Source organism: Salvia splendens, chromosome 7 (genome assembly GCF_004379255.2).
Source record: "Salvia splendens isolate huo1 chromosome 7, SspV2, whole genome shotgun sequence".
Taxonomy (NCBI): Eukaryota; Viridiplantae; Streptophyta; class Magnoliopsida; order Lamiales; family Lamiaceae; genus Salvia; species Salvia splendens.
Genome location: NC_056038.1, coordinates 31,607,897 through 31,623,542, shown reverse-complemented (window position 1 = coordinate 31,623,542; position 15,646 = coordinate 31,607,897). Strand labels below are relative to the sequence as shown.

The 15,646-nt window shown below is 35.3% G+C and overlaps 1 pseudogene; it reads right to left on the bottom strand.

Annotated features, from left to right (window-relative positions):
* Positions 1-374: 374 nt before the first annotated feature.
* LOC121810740 lies at positions 375-10,130 on the bottom strand (annotated as a pseudogene).
* Positions 10,131-15,646: the final 5,516 nt, after the last annotated feature.

The window sequence follows — 15,646 nt, the reverse complement described above, 5'->3', positions numbered from 1 at the left end:
GCCCTCCATGCTACCTGCTATACTTCCAACAGATCCCAATCGAGATTCAAAACTCAACAACACAGCTCCAACATCCTTCACGGTCCAAGGCTCCACTCTGGTAGAGATAGAAGCAACAATGGGGTCATACTCATGCCCTAATCCTCCAAGGATGTAGAGGATCTGATCGCGATCTGCAACTTTGCTCCCCGCTGATCCCAAAATATCAAAACAAGATTTCATTTTTCCAAGATATTCCGTCATCGGAAGGGACTCTTTCTTCATATTTTGCATTTGCAGCCTATACTGCATAACCTTCGCCATTGATTGATTGGCATAGTGAGTCTGAATGGCCTCCCAAATGTCCTTCGTTGTTTTCAAACCAACAACAAGAATCATAGCGCTTTCTGAAAGAGAAGATAATAACCAAGCGGCCAACCTTTGATCCTGACGTCGCCACGCCAAGAAATTTGGATTCATCACGCTCTGTCCTTCCGTGGATCCTGCAATCTTCTCAGGAGGAGGCTCCTCATCTCCGGTCAAATGAGACTCAAGGCCGTATCCCCAGATCGTGGCTTCAATCTGTTGTTGCCATATTAAAAAGTTCTCATCAGTGAGCTTGACAGAAATCGGTGGATTCTGCGGCAGCACTGGAGTTGCGAAAGCGGAATCGTTCAAAGTAGCATTTGACATGCTAGAATCTTCCATCTTTAACTAAAAAAAAAAAAATAAAAGAGACAGGATCAAGATCCTGCTCTGATACCATGAAAGAAATGAAAGAACTTCATAGTAGAGAATAAACAGTAGACAATATTTGCAGAAATGTATTTCTTATTTTTCATGATCTTTGTCAAGACTCCGATGAAGCTTATATACACATCTCTAGAATTACAAAGGACACATAATTATTTCTCATTAACATCATAAGGAATTGCAACAGACACGACAGTTATTTCTTTCTCTTCTCATCTTCTGTAGGCAACTTAACATCTTCTTCGCACAACTCGCTAACAGTTTGTTGGTAAAAAATGTACATTGCTACTATGAACATGCATGCATGCATGTATTGGACAAGAAAAGGCAAATGCAATATCAACTAAGAGCATCATCTCCAGTGGGCGGATGTCCCACTCGGACATCCACTAGGACATCCCAAAAACACCTCCTGCCACGTCACTAGGACTTCTCATCCCACTGCTACGTCACTAGGACATCCCCTGCACAATCCGCCCTTCCCACTAGGACTTCCCGCAATAAAAAAATAACAATAATGTAATTACGTAAAAATACGGGAAAGCAAAATACGGGCAAAATACGGGCAAAAATACGGGAAAGCACAATAAGTTCAACGAGCCGTATATATAGAGTTTAAAAAAAAAATTAATTACCGGACGTCCGACCCACTCCACAATGGCGGACGTCCGCCCGCCCGTCGCCCGCACGTCCGAGGACACCCGACATCCTCACGGGACGTCCGTATCCGACCTTCGACGCCACAATGGCGGACGTCCCGGTCGCCCGTCGCGGACGTCCGACCGGACATCCGCCATTGGAGATGCTCATGTTTGAACTGGTAGGAACGAAAAGGATGGAGTTCTACTTTAAGGAATTTGTACAGTACCTATCAAGGGCTTCAAACTTTATATTCACGTCTTGTACTTTCTCTCTCAACCAAGCTTCAGCTTCCACACATTCATTCAAAACCTGGCAGTTGAAAACATTTAGCGGGAATTCTGTCATATAGTGGCGTGTGAGCACTTATGACAAAGAATATACACCTTTTGCTTCTCTGCCACATCAATATGGTCAAACATGGTATCAGTGGACATTGCTGCCTCCGTGTAATTATTGATGCAATTAACAGCTTGGCAAATCATTTGGCCAATCCCATGTCCCCTCTCCGTGTGCTCCTTGTAACGCTCCTCTATAGCATCACCTTGCTGCAATGTTTTGGAGTACTAGTTAACAAACCGTCTGGTAAAGTAAGAAGCAAAAACAGTAAACATAACATAACGAGTTTCTATATTTACCTTCTTGAGCTCCTCCAGCATGGCAGCATATACACATTTGGTTTCATCTTTACCGTCCCCATATAACCAGTCTTCTACCTCCTGGAGTCCAGTAATCAATTGCTCTCGCTCTGAATCCGTGACAACATAATAATACTTATCATCAAGCTGCAGAGACAAAAAAAAACAGTTCAGATAAATAATTAAGGTGACTCGCAGTACAAGATCAGGACCTTTTTACGTACTCTATTCCTCATATCATATACATAAGACTCGACATCATTCTTCTTGTCTTTGGATTCCTTCATAAATCGATCCTGCAAAGCCATCTCCAACTCCTTCACAACTTTTTGTACATCTGGAGCAGCAAGAGCTCCAAATACAACTTCTGACACAGGCACGGTTTTCTTGTTAACCTTCTTCTTCGGAGCATCCACCTGATGAGCATTAAATGAATGCATTAATACAGTGATTTGCCATGATATTACTAGTAGTCCAAGACAAACACAAACACCAAAAGGAAAGGCATACACGATAAGGAAATGAACAAGGAACAAGGAACCCTGCAATATTGAAATAATGTTATATATAAAGTAACTCAACTCAAATGCAAATCTACTAGTTTGGAAGCCTAGAAAAGTGTTAATATTATATACCGAAGAGGAGTATAATAATAACTGGAGTAGCATGTAAAGAGAACATGAGAAAAAACAGTAAGGTTAAATACTCTACACTCTACAGAAATAGAAAAGTAAATATATAGGAAAATATGCATAAATTATTTAAAAAATTATAGTATTTCAATATAAGCATGCAAATTACCTTGACATCGGGTTAATTCTTTTTTTTGTTCTAGAGTGTTTTTTACATTCCATAAGTATACTGTTTTTTTTTTTAATTCCAGCTTTGGAAGAGACGCATGACTCTCATGCGTCACCCGTTAATGAAAAGCATCACTGTAATGCGTTTTAGGGTAAAACCCATGAGCGTAATGCGTCTTTCAATTTTCTTTATTTTAATTAAAAGACGCATGAAGCACATGCGTCTTAGGGTAAAACGCATGACACACATGCGTCTTTCTTTTAAACATGAAGTGGCTCTGTAGTTTAGTGGTAAAAATGCCATGTTGTGGCTGTGGAGACTTGGTTTCGAATCCCAGCACCCACACTACAATTTTTTTTAATTAATTACTCCTATTTACAAAACCAAGAGGTTAATGATAAGGTTTTGTAAAAGGTAAAAAAAAGGAAAATCTTGTATTAAGACGAAAATATAGTTACTATGGTTAACAGCCAATTATTAAATAATTTACTTTTAAAAGGGACCCTCATTCCTCACCTAAAACATACATGTACAAATGAAATTAAAATAAATACTAATTTCGGCATATTCGAATTTGTAAATGTTAACGCATAATGAGCATGATTCATGAATGGCAGACTCAACTGTTGATCAGTTACAACAACAATATTGCAATTTGCAAGGAACAAATTCTTTGAAATGGACATAAAGAAAATAGTTCACAAACATGATAAACAAAGAAACTATGCAAAGGATCGATTAACAAACCCATTAACCTCTTACACGATAAGGTGTTGAGAGTACAAGACTTATGGCATGAAGAAAGATTCAAACATCTAACTCTCTAATATACTTCATGGTTGAAGTTATTATAATTTTGTGTTGGACTATCGTTGCACTAAATTTCGATCTTCTCCAAGAACTTGCCCGCCTCACAACCTGTCACACAATCGTTCACTGCTCTGGTGTCTTTAAAATCAAAACAATATTTTTACTATAAAATATAACAAACTCACAAAAATATTACTATATCAATGCATATGGAGAGAAAGAGAGAGAGAGAGGAAGAGATATATAATAGTACCATTGCCATACTTGGCACAGTTGGAAACTGCACAGCCAAGATTTTGATAGTAAAGTGCTGGAGTTGCAAGTGGAGAAATATAACACTTTACCAAACAATCTATGGCACATGGAATTCTTGATCCAAATATTATGCACTTTAAGATGCATCCTCCATAGCATAAAGGGAAGGTGACTGGTGAAGCTGAAGCATTTCCTATTATTATTAGGACCAAATGCATGAATAACAAGGCTGATGGAGCACTGCTCTTTTGCTTCATGATGAATTGATGAGGGATCACTATCTCTAATTCTCTCTAAATTATTTTTTAGTACACTGTTAATCTGAGTTATCCTTTGTTTAAATGCTACTACCTCTTATAGGTCATACTACTAATTAATGTCGATGGTCAAGACAAATGAGAATTTTTGTGAAAATCTCAATGAGTTTGATGTGGTTAATTTTGTACTAAAAAGATGACAAATGAATTAATTATATTTTTCTGTGGATATCTATTGCTTTATGGATGTATATTAGAGAGTTAGATGTAGTATATTAGAGAGTTAGATGTTTGAATCTTTCTTCATGCCATAAGTCTTGTACTCTCAACACCTTATCGTGTAAGAGGTTAATGGGTTTGTTAATCGATCCTTTGCATAGTTTCTTTGTTTATCATGTTTGTGAACTATTTTCTTTATGTCCATTTCAAAGAATTTGTTCCTTGCAAATTGCAATATTGTTGTTGTAACTGATCAACAGTTGAGTCTGCCATTCATGAATCATGCTCATTATGCGTTAACATTTACAAATTCGAATATGCCGAAATTAGTATTTATTTTAATTTCATTTGTACATGTATGTTTTAGGTGAGGAATGAGGGTCCTTTTAAAAGTAAATTATTTAATAATTGGCTGTTAACCATAGTAACTATATTTTCGTCTTAATACAAGATTTTCCTTTTTTTTTTACCTTTTACAAAACCTTATCATTAAGCTCATAGGAGTAATTAATTAAAAAAAATTGTAGTGTGGGTGCTGGGATTCGAACTCAAGTCTCCACAGCCACAACATGGCATTTTTATCACTAAACTACAGAGCCACTTCATGTTTAAAAGAGATGCGCATGTGTGTCATGCGTCTTTTAATTAAAATAAAAAAAATTGAAAGACGCATTACGCTCACGCGTCTTACCCTAAAACGCATCAAGGTCATGCGTTTCATTAACGGGTGACGCAGAGGGTCATGCGTCTCTCCCAAAGCCGGAATTTTAAAAAAACCCAGTACACTTATGGAATGTAAAAAATACTCTATAACAAAAAAAAAGAATCAACCCCCTTGACATCAGTTTCCATCTGAACGGGCTTATCTCCCGACTCCGGCATGCCATTTTCAGCTGCAGAAGCTCCAGTTTCTGAATCCTGCATATTTACATCAGCAGTATATGTTTATGTTTATCCCCATAATGATAGTCATTATCTTATACTGATAAGTATATAAGCTAGGGACTCCTAACTTAAATATAAGATCCACCATACGAGACAAAGGACTGACTCCCAGTATATGTCATTCCACACTTTCATGTAGTTACAACAGGCATGAGATTCGTATCAATCATTTCCCCTTTAGAACCAGACGTCCACGGACAGCTCAGACCAGGTGGCAAAACCAAATAAAAGACCCTCCATCCATTTGTTTCCATTTGGGCCCACATCTTTGGTGGCACGGCCATCCAGATCCACGTTCAGTCGTTCACACACCAAATTGATAAGCATATAAGTTAGGGAGTTCTAATTTAACATAAAACCATGGTCAAAGATAAATGGTTGATTTCCACTTATATGTCATTCCACTTATAGACTGAACCATCTTCATTGAATGACAAATCTAATATCTAATAACCCCTCACTTAAGTTCCCTACCATCTTATAGTACATGCTATCTTTTGACAAAGTTCAAACTGCAAAACAATCCCAAAAATATGTCTCATTAAATTAATTCTAGGATGAGAGCATTATCTCTACCTCCATGACTACAAAAAATAAGGAAATAATCCAAAATGTTAAACATGTGGAATAATACAATTTTACACTACTGATAACATGCACCATTCATGGGAAAAACAGATAAAATTTATGACATCCGTAGTATTCCTACACATTAAGTAATTAAGTACGATATACATAATTGCAATCCAATTATCCAACAATCTGCTAAGGCAATAAATTATTATTTATTACCAAGATAGTAAACTATAACTAGGCCACGGGCGAAGAAAAACGTAAGACTTTCCATTACCAAAGTTGTCCTATAATAGGCATATAAATTGGCATCATAGGCAAAAATAATGAGAAGCCTTAAACTCGGCAGATAGGATGAGAGATAAAATTCATCATGAGAGCCAAGAGCTTACAGTTGCAGATTCAACAGACACAATACCATGAAGATTAAGACGCACTGTGACTTCCAATTTTGCCTTCTGACCATTTGTGGACTGGAAAGGTCCAATCTGCAGTCAATGTGCCAATACAAAGGAAAATAGATGCTGAGTAAGTAGCGGGGCTACAATCTACAGACTGTCGAATGTTGGATTAAAACAAATTTGCAAACCAAACTTACCGTATAACGGCTGATCTTTGCAGGAGCTTGCAATTCACTGCCATCAGCATATTGTACATCTAATGCGAAGGTCTCAGACATATAGAATGTCAAAGCTTTCATGCTAGGTATTGGGCTTCCCTTCGGGAATACAGCAGTGGTCTGCAGATTATCACCACCCTCTCTGTTTTGCGTATCACCATCAGGAGTTTTCCATGTCAGAGAAATGGGGAACGGGAAGCTCTCGTTAACCTGCACAAGTAAAGGAAGGATATATTTCAGCATTTATGTCACAGATTTTGAACAATGGATTACATGAACGTAGAAGTTCCAACAAGAAGGTATAAGTATAACTGTGAACACATTAGAAGACAAAGCCAAGATAGGAATGAAAATGCACCTGGAATTCCCTAACTTCAAATGAAGGACTTCTGCACAGGCTCCAGAATTGAGGTGCAAATTTGTTCAAACTCCTCTCTCTTGATATAGCCTATTTCAACTTCAGGAATAGCACTGAGCATTTTCTTCAGTATTTTACGGAGACTTTGACAAGCCGCTGCACTCTGATGAACATCAATCTTATATTCATCCTTAAATTTTGCAGCAAAATGTTGGTAAAGAGCTTGATCAAAATCTCTTCCACACAGGGAACGATCAAAAGTGTGAGCCAAAACCTCTTCAATGCAGCAATACATAGTTGCCCCGCGTCAACAAAAGCGACATTCATTAGTTCATTTTCTGATAGATCAGTTTTCCAGAAACCATAGGCCAAAGCAGTAGCATCGGTCTCGTGAATAAGACGGAGAGGGTGTAAACCAGCTTTTGTGGCTGCATCAATCACAGCCCTCCTCTGGATATCACTAAAATTGAAATTGAAACTTTACTAATCCACCTCAACCAAAAAACTGAAACTGAATAAATACCAAAAAATAAAAATTCAAAATTCATTTTCTAGAACTTACGTACCAATGCACTATTGTATCAACCAACATACCCAAAATAATTCCAATCATCGTAAAATTTCAAATACTAATAACAACCATTAATACCAATCAATTCAACATAAATATTAAATCATCTAATACCAACAACAAAATATTCAGGATATCCACGACAATTATCTATCTATGACTATATAAAATGCGAATTTTTAGAGGTTTTGAATAACCAATTTATGCCAGAGATGTAAATGCATAAACAAAAACTATTAAAAAAAATTAGGTGTGGAAACTTTTAATATGGCAGTTACGTACAATGATTATTTTAATTCATTTCATTTAGTAGTAAAACAATATTCTTTTGGGAAACGGCATTGTTAATTACTACTCCATATTACTACTTATTTGTAGTAAAATCATGGGAATCACCAATGAATATTCCACTTTAGATAATTCAAATATATGGCTAAATAACTTAAATGTTGGTCCATGAGGGTGAAACAATGTATTTTTCCAATAGTGACACTGTAACCCCATAAAAATTAAATTAGACCGAAATTTGTGTTCCTATAAGAAAATCGTTAAATTATGATATATTAGTAATATTTTGAATTGATAATGATAATAATTAATTTTTAATTTAGATGAAGATTAATAAACTAAGAATAATATAATATATAATTGTTTGAATAAGAAGTTGCTGATTGTTCATATAAGTGGGATATTTGAATTCTTGTATTTAATACTCCATTTGATTATATTGAATTATCTAGAAAGAAGTTAAACAAATAAGTAAACTATAAAGAAAAAGAAAGGGGAAGGAAGAATATGGGGACATCTTAGAATAAAATTGGTTAGGCTTTTATCTCCTTGGAATAGATATGACACAGGAGAAAATCCCTCTATAGAATTCTATCTTGTATATCTCTAAAAAATTGGGGCATGAAAATTATAATTATTCAAATCATGACGCTTTTCCACAATCCCTACAACAAAACCATATGAATACTACTCACGTATCAGATTAATCTATACTCATATAAAAGAAGACTTGTTTGGAAAATTTACAGAAGTGCCACTGGGCCCACATTTGGACGGGAAACGTCATAAAATTTTACCAGCACCTTGGCTTAATTTTTATTAACTTATTGTAAAAATCAGTTTGTTTAATGTTGATCTTATGTGTGATTAGTTTTGTGTGGACCAAAATTCAAAATAAATGTAATACCTTTTAAAGGCATAACCAAAAGTCTTCTTACAATGGACACAATTATACTTCCCAGGGGTAACTTGCTCAAGCTTCTTCACACAAATTTTGCAGGACTAATAAAACCATTGACCGTAGTGACATTCCACAGAAACAACCCTTCCAAATGCCCAATAGGAACCGTTCTGTCAGTAAGAAGAAGAAATAAACTGAGTTCAGATTTTAATAAGTAAAGTAATAGAAAAAAACATAATAACCACAAATATAGACTACCTGAAGACACAAGACATCATCCAGGTTCTTGAGTTGCAGGTCATCAAACTCATTACTTATCATGTTTCCAACTTCTCCTAATGACACCATGCTCATGAAAATTGGATCCCCAGATATCCTAAAACAATAAATAAAAAATAAGAATATTAATCAATGACATAATATAAATGTATCCTAAAACAATAAATAAAAAATAAGAATATTAATCAATGACATAATATAAATGCAACACAGTTATAAAATGAATAACTACTGTTATCATACCCGCTCCTAAACTGCTTAACTTCACTTATGTCAGCATTGATAAAAACTTGGGATGAATTAAAATGTGTAGACACACGCATCTGACCTAAAAATATTAGAGTAATCGAAATAAAGATTAAAAAAACTAACAGAACAAAAAATAAATCTACAAACAAACATAAAAAACTAACAGAACAAAATAAATCTACAAACAAACATAAACATAAAAATTATTTAAACATATTACCCATAAACATATTTGACCGGCAAAACAAAACTATTATAATAGCCACTGCCTCTTTACTTTTCTCCAATTGTTAAAGGTAAGAATCAACCTTTGCATCCCAAATAGTGCAAAATATCTTGTTATGGCTGCAATATGCAAAAATACACAGATTAATAAAAATAAAAACCTTAAAGGAGTAATTGTTATAACAGTTTTCAAAGTTACTTCTCATCGGCAATTTCAATTTCAATAAGTCTACTCTTAGGCTGGCATAGAACTCTCCCAGGTGCAACAATTACTCCTATTACATCTGCAGCATCAAACAATTAATTTATGCAAATATATATAATGACAGAAAAACAAAAAATATGTAAAGATAACACCAAAAAATGTTTCTTCAGCATTTCTGTCAAGCCTTGCTATCTCGTCAAAATTCTTAAATGAAAACATACAGTACTGGAATTTAGGATCTGTGACTTCAAACATTTCAGTTTTTGCAACCATGATAAGCCTAAACTCATGACTGGTGGTCTTATTCTTGAGATTGTTTGGCTTCACAAGAAAATTCCTAATGCAAAATATCCCTCCTTCCCTAAGTTTAGCAACAATTTTCTGGCACGAGCCCCCTGGAAATGATGCTTGAATTCTAGTGCCCTTTAATAAAAAATGCCCATCCATTAGAGAATGACAAAATATATGTTATAACAAACTGATTTTTGATTATAACCTCATTTTACAAAAAATGAAGCAATCAGAAAGCGTACCACACGATCATGGAACACAGCTTCTAAAGTCATATCATTCTTATCTCGAGGATTGTTCTCATAAAGCCGGACACAACGGACATTGATAATAGAGGTAGGCACTTTAGGAAGAAATTATTAACCAATGTAATTAAAGGTGTCATTCTTCGGTGGGAACTTTATGCAGTAAAAGAGATATTCAAAAATAAATAAGTGAATATAATCATATAAAGGATTTACTGGATATAGTAGATTTTGCTTCTAAATATAGAAATATAATTATCAATCACTTCCATTATTTTCAATCAAGATATAATGGACATTGTAGGGATCAGACTAGATCGGGTTCACTAATTACCAAGACCTCTTTATTCTTGAATAGGGAGCTCAGTCAAACTCCAACCAAGCGACTGATAATACATTCAAGATTACAACCAATCTCAAATACAGATTACAGAAAAGTAAGCTATCTATTACACATGTTCACGATAGCTTCCTATCTCCAGCTCCTTCAACCTGTACACTAAGTAAACGAGTCAGTAACACAAGAAACAGATCTTCTCAGATCTGTCACAAATAGACAAGAGAACTTAAGTACACATGAAAGAAACAACAATCAACGGCTCAGACACCCGCCGATGATACAGCCTATTCTCCAGAACTCAGATCCAAAGGAGTACCGCCGAATCAACCGGTGAATCACCTCACACTCCCGATTCCAGGCCAACACAACCCCTAAACACCAGATCTAACCGTTCAAGAAACAAAACCTCACAGAACACGCTCCAAAACAAAACCCTAGTTCACCAACTACTCAGCAACCGAAGCAGTTGCCTCCCTAGTTACTGTAGCAAGCTCCTCTACACTTTCAACCGTGAGAGAGCATCAGAAATCCGGCGGAGAACCGTCGGAGAAGAAGAACAGAAGAGAGGGAGCGAGAGAACAGAGAGAGAGCGTCTGAGAGTAGAGAGAGAGTGAGAATATGAGAATAATCAAGAAAGACCAAGGGTCTCACTCTCATAACAAACACAAACCTGGATCCAACGGCTGGAGACAAGGATCCGAGTGAGAGGGGCACGTGGCGGCATCCAGGAGTGAGAGGTGAGTGAATTGGGTCAGGCCCAATTAAGATACACATGGGCTACAAATAAACCAGGCCCAAATGAAGTCCACCAATATTCAACAGACATAGTAGTTAATTAATGTTGTAACTTGTTTAGTATTACAGTTTTATCATTCCAGTGAATGAATGCAGCAACATTTTTTGGCTGGAATCATTTTAAACAATTTCAAGAAGCATGGAAACCAAAGAACACGTATAGCATGGAAAACTGGAATAAGAGGTGAGTATGTACATTCTACATAAAATTAAATGTAGAAAATATTGAAAAACTAATGAATCTCTATTCTGAATTTTAAATGCAGAGAGAAAAAGAAAAAATAACTCGCAGTGCAAAGTCTTGGATGGTTAATTGCAATGGGAAGAAAAAGATTAGATGTTCGTGAATAATTTAATTAGTGTTTGGAGTTATAAAACAAAAGAAACGAAATTAATTTGGGTCTATCACTTTTATCTACCTTATTCTAGCCATTTTCTTTCTTTTACTAGGGACTAATTTTGAGAAGCCTAAAATAAAAACCAATTCTTTATTTCACAGTTAAATATAATTCTCCCAATCCCATCACCAAACGGTTTTCCCCCATATATATTCTTCAACTCCACAACACAATCTCATACATTCAAAATCTGAGAAAAGTAACATAGAGAAATCTTCTTTCATTTGCAACTACTCGATCAAACAAAAGGTATAACCCCTTCAAATTCAATTCGGCAAGTACAAAATCGCAATTTATTAACTCCTGGCACAATTGCTTGACATCACAGTTTGAGAGGAAAAATAAAACTTGCCTCTTTTGCTACTAGGAAATTTTCTCTCTCCAAAGGTATACCCTCTAATTTCTGAAATCTAGATACATATTTTCACAGTAGTCAGGAAAAGATTTAGTCTTGAAATTTTTTTGGAAACTTGTTGAATGGTTCATTATTGTTCAAAGACTCAACCTTTAAGTTTAGCCCTTTCTCCCAAATTGCAAAATTTAATACTCTGAATAGCAAATTGAAATCCAATAGTTATGAAAACTTGGGTAAAAACATTTTGGGGAGGGGAACCATACCTGTTGTGAGAAGCGGCGCCGCTCGACGAAGGCCCGGCTTGAGACGGACACCGACTGATGCGGCTGGAGCTCGGCGGTGACGGAAGCCGAGCGTGGCAGCGGCAGCGGCGCTGAAGCCGTCGTGATTTCGATAGGGACAGCGGCGAATCGCAGCGGCAGTGTTGACGGTGCTGCTCTCCGTTGGAAAGATGCAGTGTTGAATCTTGTGAATTTTTGTAGTTGACTCTTAATACTAAAAGCCCAATCCATATTAAACCTTAATGAAACCTAATTTACACCTTCCACATACTGATATCACGCCAATCTTCTCCGCTGTCTTCTTTCATCTTTATCGGTAATTTTTCAGAAAACGTTTCTTCTTCATCCAAGATCACAAGCTATATTTCTTCCACAATCCATATAAACGTTTCTTCCCAAATTTCTTGTAAACTGTAGAAAATCTCAAAACAAAAAATATAAAATACTCGTATATCTGAGAAATATAGCTAGATAGTAATTTAGAATTATTTATTATCAAAATTATATGTATGTGATTATGATAAGTGAAAGGATAGATTCGAAATCTGAGTCTTAAATACATACAGGACGACTCTATTTCCACATTCATATATGCAACTCCTTTTCCAAATATACATCGATCTTCTCGATGTGCAATTCGGTTTTTGTAAAATTAATTATTTTAGTCCTGATCCAAACCGAATTCTTCATTGATGGAGAGGAATTTTAGTTGCAGTCGAAGATAATCTCTTTTTAAGCGTATAATACTGTGTCTATATATAGAGAGAAGGGTCGTTCTTAACACTTAGAGACAACAAGATACAAGCATGACGAGCGACAAAATACAACAACATTTCACATGTGAAATCTGTATAGAACCAGCAATGTTGAGCCAGAAATTCAGCCACGACAAAAATTGTCTTCATAATATTTGTTTCATGGTACGTTGTATGATTACACCCTACTCGTCTCACATTATTAATTTTTCCTGATTTTATTTTTGCTTTCAATCTATAAAACCGCACTAAAATTATATGATGAGGGTTTCATTGTTATATTTGAGTACGTATATTTTTACTGAGTTGATTATTTTATACATTTTAAAATCGATTAGTGCATAATTAGTGATGTTAGTGACCAATATTAATTTTATGTCAAACTTTGTGACTGAATAGTGCATAGGTAGTCACATCCAGTCTAAGATTGATGACAACATATATACCATCAAGTGCCCAGAACTAAATTGTGGAAAAGCCCTAATTCCTATGGAATGCCGGCCGATAATCCCATCCTTGGTCTTCGTAAATTGGTGTGATTGTCTTTGCCGATCATTTGTTTCAGCTTACACAAGTTGCTATTGCCCTTATCGGGACTGCTCTGAGCTGATCATCAATGAGTGCGACAAGGCAACCTCCAAATGTGTTTGCCCTGCATGCAAGAGGCTCTTTTGTTTCCTTCGTGTGTAGGGTTCCATGGCACGCAGGGTTTAGGTGCAGCGAGGCCACCCAAGAAAGGGACAAAAATGACGTTCAATTCGGTCGTTTGCTTGAGAAGATGAAGTGGACGAGATGCCCTAAATGTGGCCAGTCAATAGAATGTCTTGGTGGCTACATGCAGGTACTTTTAACTACTATATGTGCTTTGTCTAATTCTCTATGTTATTATTATCACTCTCATTATAGCCTGAGTTGGAATATTGCAATTATAGTTATAACTTTTTCGTTGACTTCTAGTCTGTCTCGTAATTTTTGAAACTGGAATATAAAATCACAAATTTTAATTTTTTTTAATTGTCCCACAACGAACATATTCAAAAACTGATGTCACACAAAATCATGTAATTTCAAATAATTTAGTGTTGTTTTAATCAACACTTCAAACACAATGATGTCATTTTACCCAAAACTAAAAATGTTTTGTTGTCATGTTATATTTGTTTTTATCATATTATTTTCAAGTTTACCATATTAGGACAATTGCAAAAAATTGAAAATTTGTGATTTTTATACTTATGACTATTAGAATTCAACGAGAAGTTATGATTAAAATTATAACCATTCCTTAAATTAAATATTCTTACAATAAGTAAAGCTTTGGAAATTATATGCTACATACCGTAGGTGAGCTCCATATATGAGCACTATCCTCGCTTGATGCACAACATTGTTAATTTTATTATATATATATATAGGGAGATGATCAAAGTATAACTTAATTAAGTGTATAACTAGAGAACAAATCTCAGTCATTAGATCAAGATGATCTAGTTCACTATATGGGCATTTTAGTTCACTATATGAATTTCAATACAAGGAGTGAACTAAAATACCATCATAGTGAAATATTTTCTCCAAGAAGGATTTAGTTCACTATAATGGCGTTTGGTTCACTCCTTCCTGTAGTGAACTAAATCACTCTTATAGTGAACTAAATCGCTTCTTATAGTGAACCAAATTCGTGTTTTCTTGTTATGCATTTAAGTAGTGGTTTCCCTAGATCACTACTCTATGTATATATATAGTTTGATTTATACGTAGATAATTATATATACTAATGTTTTTAGATTAAATATATAGTACTTATTAAACTTTAATACTAAATTCTCTAATTTTTTACTACTTATGTCCTTTAAAAATAGAAAGTATTTCCAATTTGGTATGTCCATTAAAAATAGAAACTTTATAAACTGTTTATATTTGAAAATTTTTGAACCACATATTACCTCAAAATAATAATTTATTTAAGATTTATACTAATAATGTGAACATCACAATCCACTAACACTATTTTCACTACTTTCATCTTTCTTATTTTACCCATTGTTCTTTCTCTCTCCTCTCTTTTACTAATTGTGCATTCAAACATATGACAGTTTAGAAGTTTCTACATTCAAAGATATATATTTTTCTAATATCTGTTCTTTCCCATGTAATGCAGGTGCAGGTTCGTATATTGCCATGTAAGTGGTTAGGCATGCACAACGGTTCCGAACCGCCGGTTCCAGTTCATGAACCGGCGGTTCAAGGTTCATCATAGGCTTGAACCGGAACCGGCCCGCCAAGGGTGCCGGCGGTTCCGGTTCCGGTTCAAAAAACCGCCGGTTCACGAGGCGGTTCAAAACCGCCGGTTTTTGGCATGAACCGGTGGTTCAACCGAAAATTAAAAAAAATACTTTTTATTCATAAAAATTGATTTTTATACTTAAAAACAATTTTTACAAATAAATGAATACAAGAAATTCATAATAGCCCATAGATATTTGATGGGCTTGTGAATTTATGAAACCATTCTTGGTTGTTTCTCTTTTATAGAGACATCCTTGAATGTTTTATGTTTCACTTTCGATGTGGGACAAAATCATTCTTGGTTGTTTCTCTTTTATAGAGACATCCTTGAAT